Here is a 15811-nt window from a genome sequence, read left to right as displayed (position 1 = left end):
GAGAACCAAGTGAGGGTTGATGGGGGGTGGGAGGGAGGGGAGGGTGGGTCATGAGTATTGAAGAGGGCATTTTTTGGGATGAGCACTGGGTGTTGTATGGAAACCAATTTGACAATAAATTTCATTAAAAAATAAAAATAAATAAAAATAAAAATACATTAAAAAAAGAAAAGGAAACTTTTTTTTTAAATTGTGGTGGAAGGAAAGGGAGTCAGGATGAGTCATGCAGATTCATGCAGATAAATATTTTCATTAGGGAAAAGAAAGAAAATGGAAAGAAATGTACTTTCTCTCCTAAGCTGGAGGATCTGCTGAAGGTACAGTGTGAGGAGACCAGGGATTTGAGAAAATGATAAGCCCTGGAATAGAGCTATATTCGTTTCCTATGGCTGCCATAACAAAATACCACAGACTTAATGGCTTAAGACAACAAAAATTTATTATCCTACATTTCCATAGGTCAGAAGTCCAAATGGGCCTGACTGGGCTAAAATCAAAGATGTCAGCAGGTCTGCACTCCTTTCTGGAACTTTTCCAGCTTCCAAAGGCCACCTGCATTCCTTGGCCTATGGTCCCATTCCTGTAGCTTCCAAGCCAACAACAGAGCATCACTCTGCCCCTGCTTCTGTTATCATATCTCTTTCTCTCTTATCTTCTGCCTCCCGCTTCCACTTTGAAGGACCCTTGTGATTGCATTAGACACTTGGGGTAAGCCATGATAATCTTTCTATTTTAAAGTCATCTGATTAGCAACCTTAATTTCATAGGCAACCCTAATTCTCCTTTGGCAGGTAACCTAACACACCCACATTCTGGGTATTAGGACATGACATCTTTGGGGCTCCTGGGTGGCGCAGTCGGTTAAGCGTCCGACTTCAGCCAGGTCACGATCTCGCGGTCCGTGAGTTCGAGCCCCGCGTCAGGCTCTGGGCTGATGGCTCAGAGCCTGGAGCCTGTTTCCAATTCTGTGTCTCCTTCTCTCTCTGCCCCTCCCCCGTTCATGCTCTGTCTCTCTCTGTCCCAAAAAAAAAAAAAAAAAAGGACATGACATCTTTGGGAGGCCACTATTCTGCCTACCACAAGGGCCTAAGGAAACAAATTGGATACTAATGTAGGGACCCACCCAGCCCCATGGAGTTGGTCTAAAGATGATTTTAAACTGAAGATATTTGAGATGCAGTCAGTGGATGCTGAAAGAAGCCTTCTCGCAGCTTCCCTTATCTGACCAAAGACAAAATCTTCAGAAAGTAAAACAGCCATAAAGCCCCTCTCAAGGGAACTTCACTGCCAGGAAAAGGACCAAGCACTCCCACATGGATAAGAAATTGCATGAACAAACATTATCACAAATGGTCATACTTTCATTTGTTTCCCTAAAAACCCATTTGTCTTTCCTAAAAGTCCTTTGTTCTCCCATGGAAGCCCTTTCTCCTGCCCCCCCCCACCATGTGCCCCTATTAAGTTGGTATATAAACCCCATAAACCCTGTCTTTTCTCCTTTAATCTGTTGTCGGTTAACTTTCAGCTCCTTCCCCACCCCACTGGACCTAAATCGGTAGAGGGAACATTTGTCCTCCCAGTAGTAATAAGGGACCTAGAGAGAGACTGCACAGCAACACTAAGGACCCCTAAGAATGGATTCTACAAATATAGCAGCATCAAAGCCACAAGTGGGCATGGCTTTCCCATTCACAAAGAATTCTCGCTTATGAATTCCCATTAATAAAGATAGAGAAGTTAGAAGGTTGAATAAATTCTAGAATGTGGTTTTGCTAGGTGGATAAAGCAATAGAAAATGGAGCAAGGAGTTGAGTGGGTGACGTGATTCATCAGAAGAAAGTGAAACCAGGGGGATGCCTGGATGGCTCAGTAGGTTAAGCGCCCGAATTTGGCTCAGGCCACGAGCTTGCAGTCTGTGAGTCTGAGCCCTGTGTCAAGCTCTGTGCTGACAGCTCAAAACCTGGAGCCTGCTTCGAATTCTGTATCTCTGTCTCTCTCTGCTGGCACTCTGTCTCTCTCTCTCTCTCTCTCTCTCTCTCTCAAAAATAAATTTAAAAAAATTGAAAGAAAGAAAGAAAGAAAGAGAGAAAGAAAGAAAGGGGAAGCCAGGAAAAGACAGGTAGAAAGGGAACCCATGGAGGCATCACTTGGAGGCTGAGGAGTGGAAACAGGAGGATGAGATCACTGCACAGGAAATTGGCATTTAAGACTAGAATTCCAGGTTTTGACAAGGTTGCATGGTTTGGACATGACAATAGGATTATGGAGGTGGAAGGGAGGTTTTCTATCAGTTTAACATCTTAAAACAACACTCATTTATTATAGTTCTGGAGGTCAGGAATCTAGGGCAGCTAGGCTCGGCTCTGCTCTGTATATCATGGGGCCAAATCAAAGTGTCAGCCAGCTGGGCTCTTACCTGAAGGAAGGCTCTTATCTGAATAACCTGCTTCTAAGTTCACGTTGTTGGCAGAACCCAATTTTTTGCAGGACTGAAGTCCCTGTTTCCTTGCTGACTGTCAACCAGCGCCTCCAGGCTGCCCACATTCCTCCTTATGTGATTCCCTGCATCTTCAAAGCAGGTCCTTCTCAAACACTGAATCTCTCAGACTTCCCCTTCTGCCTTTTAAAGGGCTGGTGTAATGAAATCAGGCCCATCTTGATAATCTCACCATTTAACGGTCAACTGATTTGGGACTGTAATTATAACTGCAAAATTATAAATAAATAAATAAATAAATAAATAAATAAATAAATAACTGCAAAATTCCTCAGAGCCGTACCTAGATTCACATCTGGGTAAATAACCAGTGAATGAACTGGAATCTTGGGGTTTGGGGAAAAGAGGATCTTTAAAATTGTGCCTACCCTTGGGGAAGTTGAGATCAAAGAGCACAAAAGCCAGGGTGGTGGGTTGATCATCTAAATAAACAGACTTTGCCAAGGTAGTGACCATCTTGGAGAGAAGGGAAATGCCAAAAACCAGTGGTCAAAGTCTTAAAATCATAGAGAAGACAGAAGGTGGCATTAATACAGAAAAAGACAGTGTGTGTGTGTGTGTGTGTGTGTGTGTGTGTGTGTGTGTCTATGTGTGAGTAGCGGTGGGGGCCAGGGGTTGTTAAGAGCCCAGATGTGGAGCCATACTACCTTGGTTCATGTAATTTGTTTCATACAGCAGACTAGAGACCCAGTAAGAAATAATTCATTTGGGGGCGCCTGGGTGGCTCAGTCGGTTAAGCCACCAACTCTTGCTTTTGGCTCAGGTCATGATCTCATGGTTAGTGGTTTCAAGCCCCACTTCAGGCTCTATGCTGACAGCATGGAGCCTGCTTGGGATTCTCTCTTTCCCTCTCTCTCTCTGCCCCTCCCTCATTCTCCCCCTCCCACCCCCACTCTCTCTCACACGCTTTCTCTTTCTCTCCCTCTCTCTCAAAATAAATGAACTTTAAAAAAAAAAAGAAAGAAAGAAAAGAAATAATTCATTTGGTTATAAAGTTCACAGAGGTAGCCAAGCCCTAAAAAATGAGCACAGCAAGGAAAAAAAATATGATTAGGTACCGATAATTGACCTCCAGAGTCAGAAAGTGGGATAATAACATTTGTCCTGCAAAATAGGCTAAAAGGTTAAATGTTGAGAGTTCAACAAACTAAATTCCACATATCCATAAAGTCTTTTAAGTAATCTTTTTAACTGAAATATAACATACATCCAAAATAAGTACAGAAAATCTCAGTAAACAGCTTTATGTATATTTACAAAGTGAAAACACCTGTGTTTCTGCAACCCCGATCAAATATATGTTTGTTATATGTCCATTATATCTCCATAGAAACAAACAAAAACCACATAAAACTCATGTATAATGATAAAAGTCAAAACAGTACCTTTGGAAGGGACAATGACTAGGGTGGAGCATGGAGACTTGGCAGTGTTGATAATGAACAAATGCATATACATATATATATGTGTGTGTTTGATCTGGGTGGCAGATATACAAGTGTGTTCACTTTATACATTAAGCTGTTTACTTAGATGGTCTGTACTTATTCTGGATCTATGTTATACGTCAATTAAGAAGTTTACTTAAACAGGGGGTGCCTGGCTGGCTCAGTCAGAGGACCATGTGATATTATATATATATATATATATATATATATATATACACACACACACACACACACATGTATATATATACACATATATATGTATATATATATGTATATATATACACATATATACATATATATGTGTATATATATACATATTTCTTAATGTTTGTTTATTTTTGAGAGAGAGAGAGAGAGAGAGAGTGTGAGTGGGGAGGGGCAGAGAGAGTGGGAGACACAAAATCCGAAGCAGGCTCCAGGCTCCAAGTTGTCAGCACAGAGCCTGATGGGGGGCTAGAACTCATGAAACATGAGATCATGACCTAAGCCAAAGTCAGACACTCAATCGACTGAGCCACCCAGGTGCCCCAAGGAACGTGTGATTCTTGACCTCGGGGTTATAAGTTCAAGCCTCATGTTGGGTATTTATTTTTAAATAAGAAAAAGTTTAAACAAAAGACTTTATGGATATGTGTTATGAGGAAAAGAAGGATGGGGAAATGCCAGGTTAAAACAAGTGAATTAAGTAGGCTTCATCATTACTGAACAGCATTTATTCATGGAACCTATCCCCCAAGAAGCATCTCAAAGGCTGTATTCTTGGTAACATACTAACAGAAATGTGACAGAATCTTCTGGAACCAAACTGTGGAAGCCTTGAGAGTCAAACTAAGGAGTTTAAACTTATCTTGAGAGTGAGAAACTAATGAAATTTTAGTGTAGATGGATGACATTGTCAAAGTAGTGTTTTCAAAAGATTAATCTGTTCACATACAGAATGGATGATGGGGTGTGAGAAGGCAGAGATCAGTCTGAAAATGAAAAAAAAAAAAAAAGACTGAACTAGAGCAATGGTGGAAAAATTTTTGAGGAAAGGGGCGTGAAAGAAACATTGCAAAGGAGGAGTTTATAGCACCTGGTAACTGGTGGAACATTGAAGGTAAAAGACAAAAGAGCTGGAACTGACTTCAAGATCTCACACCTGAGAAGCTGAAAACCTCATGGTGTTGTTAATGGAAATGATGAGAAAGTAATGTATCTGTCCTCAGTGTGTGTTCTAAATATTGCCTCTCTCTGGCCTTGAACACAACAGATAATTGATAAAACTTGATTGACTGAATAACAAAAGTGGGTTTATCTTTTGCAATTCAGGGGCCTATCCACCCTTACCTGACTTTGCCATGTTGTTAAAATGGAAGAGGGTTTCATCAATGACTGATCTCTTTCATATGATACATTACTGACTACTATAAACACTTCATTGTCTGCAGAGATAAGAGTTCATTCTTGGGAACGAATGAAGTTAAAGTCTAATGGGCATTAAATGACACATGGTTCATTATACAATGTGTTAGAGTTTTTTCACATCTGACTGTCATGTTTAATATTATAATGGATGATGTCAATAAAGCCAAACACTTATAACTTCACCCAGAACCCATATTAGACCCAAGAAACGTACATTCAATATTCTATGTGTGACAAAGCCATAAGTCAATCTAGATGTACCCATGTTTTATCTCCTCTTTAGAGTTTTTGCTATTTGATACTTGGGTGCCTCAATTTCTTTCCACAAATTAGAGGTGATAATATCCAGGCTACAGGATTGAATAAAGATAAAATAAAATAATGTGGGGATGTCTGGGTGGCTCAGTTGGTTAAATGTCTGACTTTGGCTCAAGTCATGATCTCACAGTTCATGGGTTCAAGCCCCATGTCGGGCTCTACGCTGACAGCTCAGAGCTTGGAGCCTGCTTTGGATTCTGTGTCTCACTCTCTCTCTGCCCCTCACCCACTCCCTCTCTGTCTCTCTCTCTCAAAACTAAGTAAACATTGGGGCGCCTGGGTGGCGCAGTCGGTTAAGCGTCCGACTTCAGCCAGGTCACGATCTCGCGGTCCGTGAGTTCGAGCCCCGCGTCGGGCTCTGGGCTGATGGCTCGGAGCCTGGAGCCTGTTTCCGATTCTGTGTCTCCCTCTCTCTCTGCCCCTCTCCCGTTCATGCTCTGTCTCTCTCTGTCCCAAAAATAAATAAACGTTGAAAAAAAAATTGTTTTAAAAAAAAAATAAAAACTAAGTAAACATTAAAAATTTTTTAATAAAAAATAAAAATAAAAATAAAACAATGTGCATTTGGAAAACATAAGGTAACCTCGATGTTTACTCAATGCCAATAATAACTTACTGATTAATACTTATTGAGAACTTGCTACTTCCCAGGCAGTATTCTAAGTGCCTTTAAGTTTTGTGAGGTTTTTAAAAAACTTTGTCAATCTTTACAACAATGCCCTTAGGTGGATTCTATTAATATCTCTATCTTGTAGATGATAAAACTGAAGCATAGTGAGAGTAAGGAATTTGCCCAAGGTGATACAGCTAGAAGACAATTTATGCTCGTGTTATGTCTCTTTACCTTAGTGCTGATATAAGAAACAACGACACCACTATTTCCTGTGAAAACTGTTCAGAAAAAAAAAAAATTTTTTTTGGAGAAAGAAGGCAGAATGAATTTGCTCACCCTTCAAAATCCCCCTCTGCCACACATACCAAAGTAAAAGAAGAAAAATAGGAAAGTCTAGGCAGTGGTGAATCCAAGATAGGAAACTCCATGAAAGAAACCCCAAATGATAAGAATTTTACTAAAGCCTGCAGGTTGAGGGACTTGGGGCTGGAAGCAGGTAATGGTGGTAAGGAGTTTGGCTAAATAAAAGGAACTCAAACCACACAAAGCAGGGGACTGGAGTCAGGCTCACTTTTTGAAGCCTCAGGCAGGGATGCTGCTGCCCACTTATAAAAGGGTAGAGGTGGTGAGAGACAATGCTGTTCAACTCTGCCTAGGGATGCGTGGCTGTATTGTGTGGTTGGGGATATTGAGGCAGAGACCTAGCACATTTGCAGGGGAACCTCCCCAAGCTGCCATCTTGCATCCCTAGTGCCTCTAGAGGTCTATGTGCCTCCTCTCTGTAAAGAGGGCAGTGGGCACTGAGAGCCACTGGGGTGGACCTTTAGCTATGAAGTACCTGGTCTCACCGGCTGCCTTTGGGAAGGTCTTCAACACTGCTGGATAAACTCGGGCACCTCCATGGCTCCCTGCTCAGTAACAAGACTTCCCAAATTAGATTCCTCCACAATGAAAGTGTGAGCGACCCAAGCCACCATCCTGGCCTTCCCACCCTCAGCAGTGTATAAGACTGATAATGAATTAAATCATGTTAATCCTGAAAAAAAGGCACTACTAAGTTCTGGCTAGGGATGTAGCCTATGGGCTGCTCCATTTCTAGTACACTCTTATGGGCCTTCTTACATGTCTCTTAGCCCTTACATATTTTCCACATCTTTATCTCTCTGTGTTGGATCTTGCATAATTTCTTCAGATATGTCTTCCAGATGTCTAATTCTCTATACAGTTGTATTTATCTTCTATCCAAATTCTTAATTTCAATGATTAGGGACACTTTTCATTTCTAAAAGTAGTATGTTGTTCTTCAAACTGGCCTAATTATTTGATAGTCTCCTATTCTTGTTCATGTTTTCAGTATCTTTTTTTTTTTTTTTTTTTTTACATTTTAAAATACTTCAAAGAGAATTATTTTTCATTTCAATTCTGATAATCATAATATCTTAAGTCTTTATGGTTCTGGTTCTATTCTCCATGGATTGCTTGATGTTTGTTTTGTAATTTTTTAAGTTTTTTGGACAACCTATATGAAAGAATTCTTTGAGCCCTGAAAAGTCTGAATTTCCTTCTCTCAGACACCTGGGGATTTTACCCATCCTCATAGCCTTTGAATTATAGGCTTGTGTTTTTGGATCATGCAAAGAATGTACATTCAGGTCCCAAACTACATAAGATTGAGCCAGTGGCTACAAATTCTCAGGGGAGGGTTTTTTTTCCTTCTTTTTAAAATATCCGTTCAGGGGCGCCTGGGTGGCCCAGTCAGTTAAGCGTCCGACTTCAGCCAGGTCACGATCTCGCGGTCCGTGAGTTCGAGCCCCGCGTCAGGCTCTGGGCTGATGGCTCAGAGCCTGGAGCCTGTTTCCGATTCTGTGTCTCCCTCTCTCTCTGCCCCTCCCCCGTTCATGCTCTGTCTCTCTCTGTCTCAAAAATAAATAAAACGTTGAAAAAAAATTTTTTTTTAAAAATAAAATAAAATATCCGTTCATAGTGTATGCCAAGATAGCAATGTTGTCTTGTGGTTGGCAGAGTGGGTTTCCTTTCTAGTTTGCCCTATCTGAGGGTATACCTCTCCTGGGTCTAGGTGTTACATTTCCATTTTATGTGAACTCAAAGCTTTGACCCCATCCTTTCTGTGCGATGCAGCTCAGATCAAAACAACCACTGTAGATCTCAGATACCCAATGAGTTAGCTTACTTGCTTGGCCTTTGTTCCATTACTGATCTTAGTGAACTCACCTAATCATTTAAAAGTGGGTTTTAATCTTTAATCAAATATTTTTAGATATTATGTAGCTGGGTAGCTTCAGGGTCTCAAATGCTGAAGTAGTGCTGAAAATACAAGTCCTCAAATATCTCCATCATCTTTTTCATTTTTTCATGGAAAATGGAAAATTACAACATTTCACAAGTTAGAAAAAGATATGCTGAGCCTCAATGTAGATATCGGCAACTAGTGGCCAATCTTCATTTCATTCATATTCTCCTTTTCTCCCCCTTTTCCACAAATTATTTTGAAACAAATTTCAGATAGCAAATAATTTTATTCATAAGTATTTTCATACGTATTTCATAAATATTTTCATAATGTGCCCCCCAACCCCGAACACACAGAGTATGTTTGGAAATGTCCAGTAGTCTTTTTGTGGTCGTGATATCTGAGAGTTGCCATTGTCACACAATGATCATAAGCCAAGGATGGAAAACATCCTGTAAAATAAGCAACAGTGTCACATCCAAGAAATCATTGCCAAATCCAATGTCATAATGATTTTCACCTATGTTTTCTTCTAAGGTTTTACACTTTTAGCTCTCAACATTAGGTCTTTGATCCATTTTGAGTGTTTTCTGTTTATGGTATAAGGAAAAGATCCAACTTCATTCTTTTGCATGTGGATATGCAATTTTCCCAACACCATTTCTTGAAAAGATTATCCTTTTCCTATTAAATTGTCTTTGTACCCTTGTTGAAAATCAGTTGACCATATATGCATGGGTTTATTTTGGGACTCTTTATTCTATTCCATTGGTCTATATGTCTGTCCTTACACTCATGATTATAGGAGCTTTGTAGTGTGTTTTGGAATCACAAAGTGTGAGACTTCTAAACTTGCTCTTCATTTTCAAGATTACTTTGGCTATCCAGGGTCCCTTAAGATTCAGATGCATTTCAGGATGGGTTTTTTCTACTTCTGAAAAAAATGCCATTGGGATTTTGATAATGATTACACTCAATCTGTAAATAATTTTAGGTAGCACTGTCATCTTAACAATATTAAATATTCCAATCCATGGGCACAGGATATCTTTCCATTTGTTTATGTTTTCTTCAATTTCTTTCAGCAATCTTTTGCAGTTTTCAGTGTATAAGTCTTTCACCTTCTTAGTTAATTTTATTCCTAAGTATTTTATTGTTTTTTATACTATTGTAAATGAAATTGTTTTCTTAATTTTCTTTTCAGATTGTTTATTGCCGCAGTACAGGAAAGCAAGTGATTTCTGCATGTTGATTTTGTAGCCTGCAACTTTGCTGAATTTGCCTATCAGCTCTAACAATTTTTTGTGTGTGTGGAATCTTTTGGGTTTCCTATGTATAAGATCATATACCATCTGTGAACAGAGATAATTTTACTTCCTTTCCAATTTGGATGCTTTTCTTTTTCTTGCCTAATTGCTCTGGCTAAAATGTTGAATAGATGTGGGAAAAGCAGGCATCTTTGTTTTGTTCCTGATTTTAGGGGAAAAGTTTTCAGTATTTCACCACTGACTATGATGTTAGCTATGAATTTTTTATATATGGCCTCTATCATGTTGAGGAAGTTTCCTTCTATTCCCAGTTTATTGAGTGATTTTTTTTTATCATAAAAGCATGTTAATTTTGTAAAATATCTTTTCTGCAAATATGTTTGCTATATGAGATGATCACACAGTTTTTTTTTTGTTTGTTTGTTTGTTTGTTCTAATAATGTGGTATAGTACATTGATTGTTTTTCATGTGTTGAACCATCTTCACATTCCATGGTTAAATCCCACCTGGTCATGGTTTATAATCCTTTTAATAAGTTTTGAATTTGATGTGCTATTATTAAGTTAAGAATTTTTGTGTCTATATTCACAAAGGATAATAGTCTATAGTTCTTTCTTTCTATTGTGTCTGTGTGTGGCTTTGGTACCAGGGAATGCTGACTCCACAGAGTGACATAGGAAGTATTCCCTTCTCTTCAATTTTTTAGAAGAGTTTGAGAAGGATTTGTGTTAGTTCTGAAAAGATTTGGTAGAATCTATCTGTAAGCTAATTGGTCCATTGTTTTTCTTCGTTGGGAGGTTTTTACTACCAATTCCATCTCCTTGCTGGTTGTAGATCTATTCAACTTTTCTTTTTTTTTTTTTTTTTTTAAGATTTTATTTTTAAGTAGTCTCTACACCCAACATGAGGCATGAAGTCACAACCCAGAGATCAAGAGTCACACACTCCACAAACTAAGCCAGCCAGGAGCCCCTCAGCTCTTCTATTTCTTCATGAGTTGGTTTGGCTGATTATATGTTTCTGGGAATTTGTCCCTCTTATCTAAGTTATCTGATTTGTTGTTGGACAATTGTTCATCGTTTTCTTTTATAATATGTTTTATTTCTATAAAATCAGTAGCAATGTCCCAACTGACGTTAATAATTTGAGTCTTCTCTCTTTTTCCTTAGTCAATCTAGCTAAAGGTTTGTTTGTTTTATACTTATAAATATACCTATAAAACTTGTTTTAGTACTTAGTCCATGACTTTATAACTGCTTAGTTAAATATTTGCCTTAAAAGAGTGTGAACTACATTTTAAGGCCAGTTTCTAGCTTTATAAGAGGTACTCAACAAATTCATTGTTAAATGAACAAAAGAGGTAAGTTTAAAGGAGTGTACAAAAAGAAATGTATACAAATCATATGTGCAAAGGAGGCATGGGGTGGTTTGAGGTAAATGTGCAAAGTTGGCCCTTCTATACTGAACACAATACAATTTCCTTAACAGCATGAGTTTTTTTATTGTTGTTATTATTTAAACAACAGCCAATGAGGTGGACTTCTATTATTAAAGCCTGGTTCCTACAGAGTTCTTCCTCACTTCTCTTTAATGTCTAAATTTCTTTATCATGAGCCAGCAAATAAAACCCCAATCTTAACAGGAAATACTGACTCTCTCTCTTTGTACTCCTGCCTTAGCTAAACTCAGTGACTCCTGATGTTTTTATCTTCAATTTAAGCTCCGCCTCCAGTGTTCCATAAAACCTTGCATACAGGCATTGCAATTAAGCTATTGAGTTTATTTACAAAGTTAGAAGGGCATTCGGTTAATTGTAAGATCCCTTTCAACTCCACCAGTCAGTGATTCTGCCGGAGATGAGTTATTCAGCTGCCACTGAAGGGGCGCCTGGGTGGCGCAGTCGGTTAAGCGTCCGACTTCAGCCAGGTCACGATCTCGCGGTCCGTGAGTTCGAGCCCCGCGTCGGGCTCTGGGCTGATGGCTCAGAGCCTGGAGCCTGTTTCCGATTCTGTGTCTCCCTCTCTCTCTGCCCTTCCCCCGTTCATGCTCTGTCTCTCTCTGTCCCAAAAATAAATAAACGTTGAAAAAAAAAAATTAAAATGCCACTGAAATGCTCACTAGCAGTGGGTTTCAAATTGTGGTCTGACAATCCTAGGATACCACAGAGAGGCTTCAGGAACTCCACAAACCATTTATGTAAATGTTGTTTTTAAAATATTTTAGCCATTTAGAGAAAATATTTGCAAATCATATTTCTGATAACTCGTATCCATAGCATGGATTTTTTCTTCCCAAATAAATAAATAAATAACATGCATACATTTTCATTCCATTCTGTAGTGAAACTAAAAATGTAAATGGGGAACCTAAGTGCTGACCATTGTTTTTGGCTCAGGTCATGAATTCACCATTTGTGAGATCCAGCCCACTGTTGGGCTCTGTGCTAACAGCATGCAGCCTACTTGGGATTCTCTCTGTCCCTCTCTCTCTTTGCTCCTTCCCTGCTCTCTCTCTCAAAATAAATAAATAAACTTTTTTTTTAATGTAAATACTGCATATGTCTTTTTTTAAAACACGTGTACTATAGAACAACTTGTATCCAGAATTTATAACACAACTCAATATCAAAAAATTAACCTAGTTTTAAAAATAGGCAAAAGATTTAAGTAGAAATTTCAGCAAAGATATATGAATGGTCAATAAGCACATGAAAATATGCTCAACATCATTAGTCATTATGAAAATACAAATTAAAGTCACAGTGAGATACCACTTCCTACCCTAAAATGGCTATAACCAAAGACAGACAATAACAAATGTTAGCAAGAAAATGTGGAAAAACTGGACTTCTCATACAGTGCTGGTAGGAATGTAAAATGGTACAATTACTTTGGAAAATAATCTGCAGTTTCTTTTTTTTTCTTTTAATTTTTAAATGTGTATTTATTTTTGAGAGATAGACACAGAATGTGATGGGGGAGGGGCAGAGAGAGAGGGAGACACAGAATCCAAATCAGGCTCCAGGCTCTGAGCTGTCAGCCCAGAGCCCGATATGGGGCTTGAATTCATGGACCACGAGATCATGACCTGAGCTGCAATCAGACGCTTAACTGACTGAGCCACCCAGGCTCTCCTATTTGGCAGTTTCTTAAAAAGTGAAACATAAATTTACCATATAACTCAACAAATTCACTCCTAGGAATCTATGTGAAAGAAATAATAACACATATTCACACAAAAGCCTGTAAACAAATGTTTACAGTAGCATTATTCATAATAGCCCCAAACTGGAAACAACCTGAATGTCTATCAACTTGCTAGAAGATGAACAAAATTTGTTGTATCCATACAATAGAACCCTGTTCAGGAATAAAAATGAATGATTCATGCTACAAGATGGATGAACCTCAAAAACATGATAAGTGAAAGAAGCCAGGGTAAAAAGAGTATAGGATTCCATTTAGCAAAATGCCTAGAGAGGGCAAAGCTGTAGAGTCAGAAAGTAAGTTAGCAGTTTTCTGGGGCTTGGGGTGGAAAAAGGGAATGACTGCAAATCAGCTTCAGGAATTTTTTTTTTAAGTTTATTTACTTATTTTGAGAGAGAGAGAGAGCAGGGGAGGGGCAGAGAGAGAGACACAGAGAGAGACAGAGAATCCCAAGCAGGCTCTGAGTTATCAGTGCAGAGCCCGACACGGGGCTCCATCTCACAAGCATGATCCATGAGATCACGACCTGAGCAGATATCAAGAGTTAGACACTTAACCAACAGAGCCATCCAGGCACCCCAAGGAAGTTTTTTGGTTTTTGTTTTTTTGTTTTTTTGTTTTTTAAATACACTTCCTATAATGCATTTGGCATTCTCAGTTACATCTTCTGTATATTGGCTCAAAAGAGCCCAGCCATAAACCTGCGTCAGTCCATATTTGAGATTTGTTTCCACATCCAAAGTAGATTTTGATTGTGCCAATGGGGGACTCTAAGAATCATGGCAACCTGTGCCCCACTGTCATCAAGTTCCCAACACACTTTGATCAGTGCATAAATCCTTCAGTTCCAGCTAGAGAAGGGGGGGCTGGACTCCTGCCCTAGGCCTGTTCATTCTTTTTTCTTTTCTTTCTTTCTTTTTGTTTTTAAGCATTTTGTTAGCATTAAGAACCTCCCTCCACATACTTTCCCCACACATACCCTTAGTCTTCTCCTCAGCTCTTCTGCTGAAGAATTTGGCCTTCATGATGACAGGCTGTTTTGGGAGCTTTCCTGTCCCCAGAATAGCCTGATTGCATCATCTCGATGATGGCAGCAGCTCCAGTCTTGTTTTTGGCAGCATTTACATATGTCTGCTCACTCAACAATGTCCACCATTTATCAAGGTTGACAGTTAGGCAGAAGCTCTGCTTCCTCTTTAAGTGGTAATGCCTCATATCAACTTTCCCAAAGTAACCTGGGTGGTAGCTGTCTCAGTTGATCTGGTGGTGATGCATGCCACTGGCATTACACAGGCCTCTTGGTGAGTCCCAGTGCTTGCAGGTACGGCAATGGCAGCGGCTCATGTGGCTCTGAAGTTTCTGGGTCTTCCTCTGTCTGAATGGCTGTGTGGAAAACGGTGCTTAGTGAGAAGGCCAGAGGGAGGTGGGGCAGGGGATGAAGCCTGATGGTGTTCAAGGGGCCTGTAGACCTGGGGAGGGAGGATCTGCCCTGTGGCCCACTCAGCAAAGCTGATATTAGGGATTGGCCCCAGGGCTGTTTGGCCTCATCAGGGCTGTGCCAGAGTGCACCAGCCTGCCAGTCTCTGAGGTCTGACAGGGTCTGAACATGCAGCCTCAGGCTCCCAAGCCCAGGCCAGCCCCCTGCCCTGAGGCCCACTGTGGGAGATAGGCAGGGGGGTGGGGGGCAATGGTTGGGGTGCAACCTGAGGAGTAGAGCTTGTGGCCACACCAGCAACCAAGCAGGGGCACATTTAGAATCCAGGCCTCTTTGTTCCTGAAAGGATAAAAGTATGGGTAGGGAGGTGGTACTGAACGCATTAGGTGAACATCAATCCACACTGCACTGCAAGGGGGCCTTTCCTCTTGGCCCCCATTTCAGCCATACAGTCTTGCAACATGGGGTCAGCCACAGAGAACTTTGTGATCTCCACTGCTGGCTCTCCCGGACAACTGGCAGGGCTCCCTCATTTGCTAGTCAAGGAAGAAGCCTCTGTAGTCTCACTGGGCTTTTGACCTTTATATGACTTCTCCAACCTACCATACTAGTAGGCCATGGTACAGGTCATATAACCCACTGCCCATGGCCACTAAACACTTTATGAATGAGGTCTGTTTCTCTTCCCTAGGGCCTGTTCCCTACTTGCTTAGTCAGCCTACCAGATAAGTGTCACCTGAATTTTTTTTGAAAGAGCATTGTCACTTTAACACCTCCAGGAAAAGGGAATTTTAAATCCCATGGAGTCAATCTGCCAAAAAGTACTAGGTGGTGTTGCCTCTTTTACCAAGAGACAAATAGGCTGACTTCTGTAGCAGTTTTATAGGAGCAACAAGTGTTCTCTCAGAAACAAACACTACTAGAGTTTGTGAAAGACAGCAATTATTCTTTGACTACATATGGGATTCTGTGTGTGAGCCCACTAACAGAAGTTTAAGCATCATAACTGGTGGGGTGCCTGGGTGGCTCAGTCAGTTGTGCCTGTGACTTTGGCTCAAGTCATGATCTCGTGGTTAGTGGGATCAAGCCCCACATTGGGCTCTTTGCTGATCATGTGGAGCCAGCTTGGGATTCTCTGTCTCTGTCTCTCTCTCTCTGCTCTTCTCTGACTTGTACTCTCTCTCAAAAATAAATAAATAAACTTAAAAAAAAGTATCATAACTGGCAAGTACATCCTCAATTTTGTTGGGATTGTAAATTTCCCTTCTGGTGGGTGTCAAAGGCCATGGAGAATGTCACCTGCAACTTGCCAATCCATAAGATATCATTAAACTAAAAACATTGGACATCAGAAGAATTATCCTCTG

The 15811-nt window shown here is 40.2% G+C and overlaps 1 protein-coding gene across 2 annotated transcripts in view; it reads right to left on the bottom strand.

The window, feature by feature from the left end:
• Window positions 1–15811, bottom strand: part of ABCG2 (ATP binding cassette subfamily G member 2 (JR blood group)) — a 139132-nt gene that overhangs the window by 80126 nt on the left and 43195 nt on the right. The window lies entirely within an intron of this gene.

This window comes from Puma concolor, chromosome B1 (assembly GCF_028749965.1).
Source record: "Puma concolor isolate L17-30 chromosome B1, mPumCon1.1.hap2, whole genome shotgun sequence".
Lineage (NCBI taxonomy): Eukaryota > Metazoa > Chordata > Mammalia > Carnivora > Felidae > Puma > Puma concolor.
This window is presented reverse-complemented; position numbering and strand designations above follow the sequence as displayed.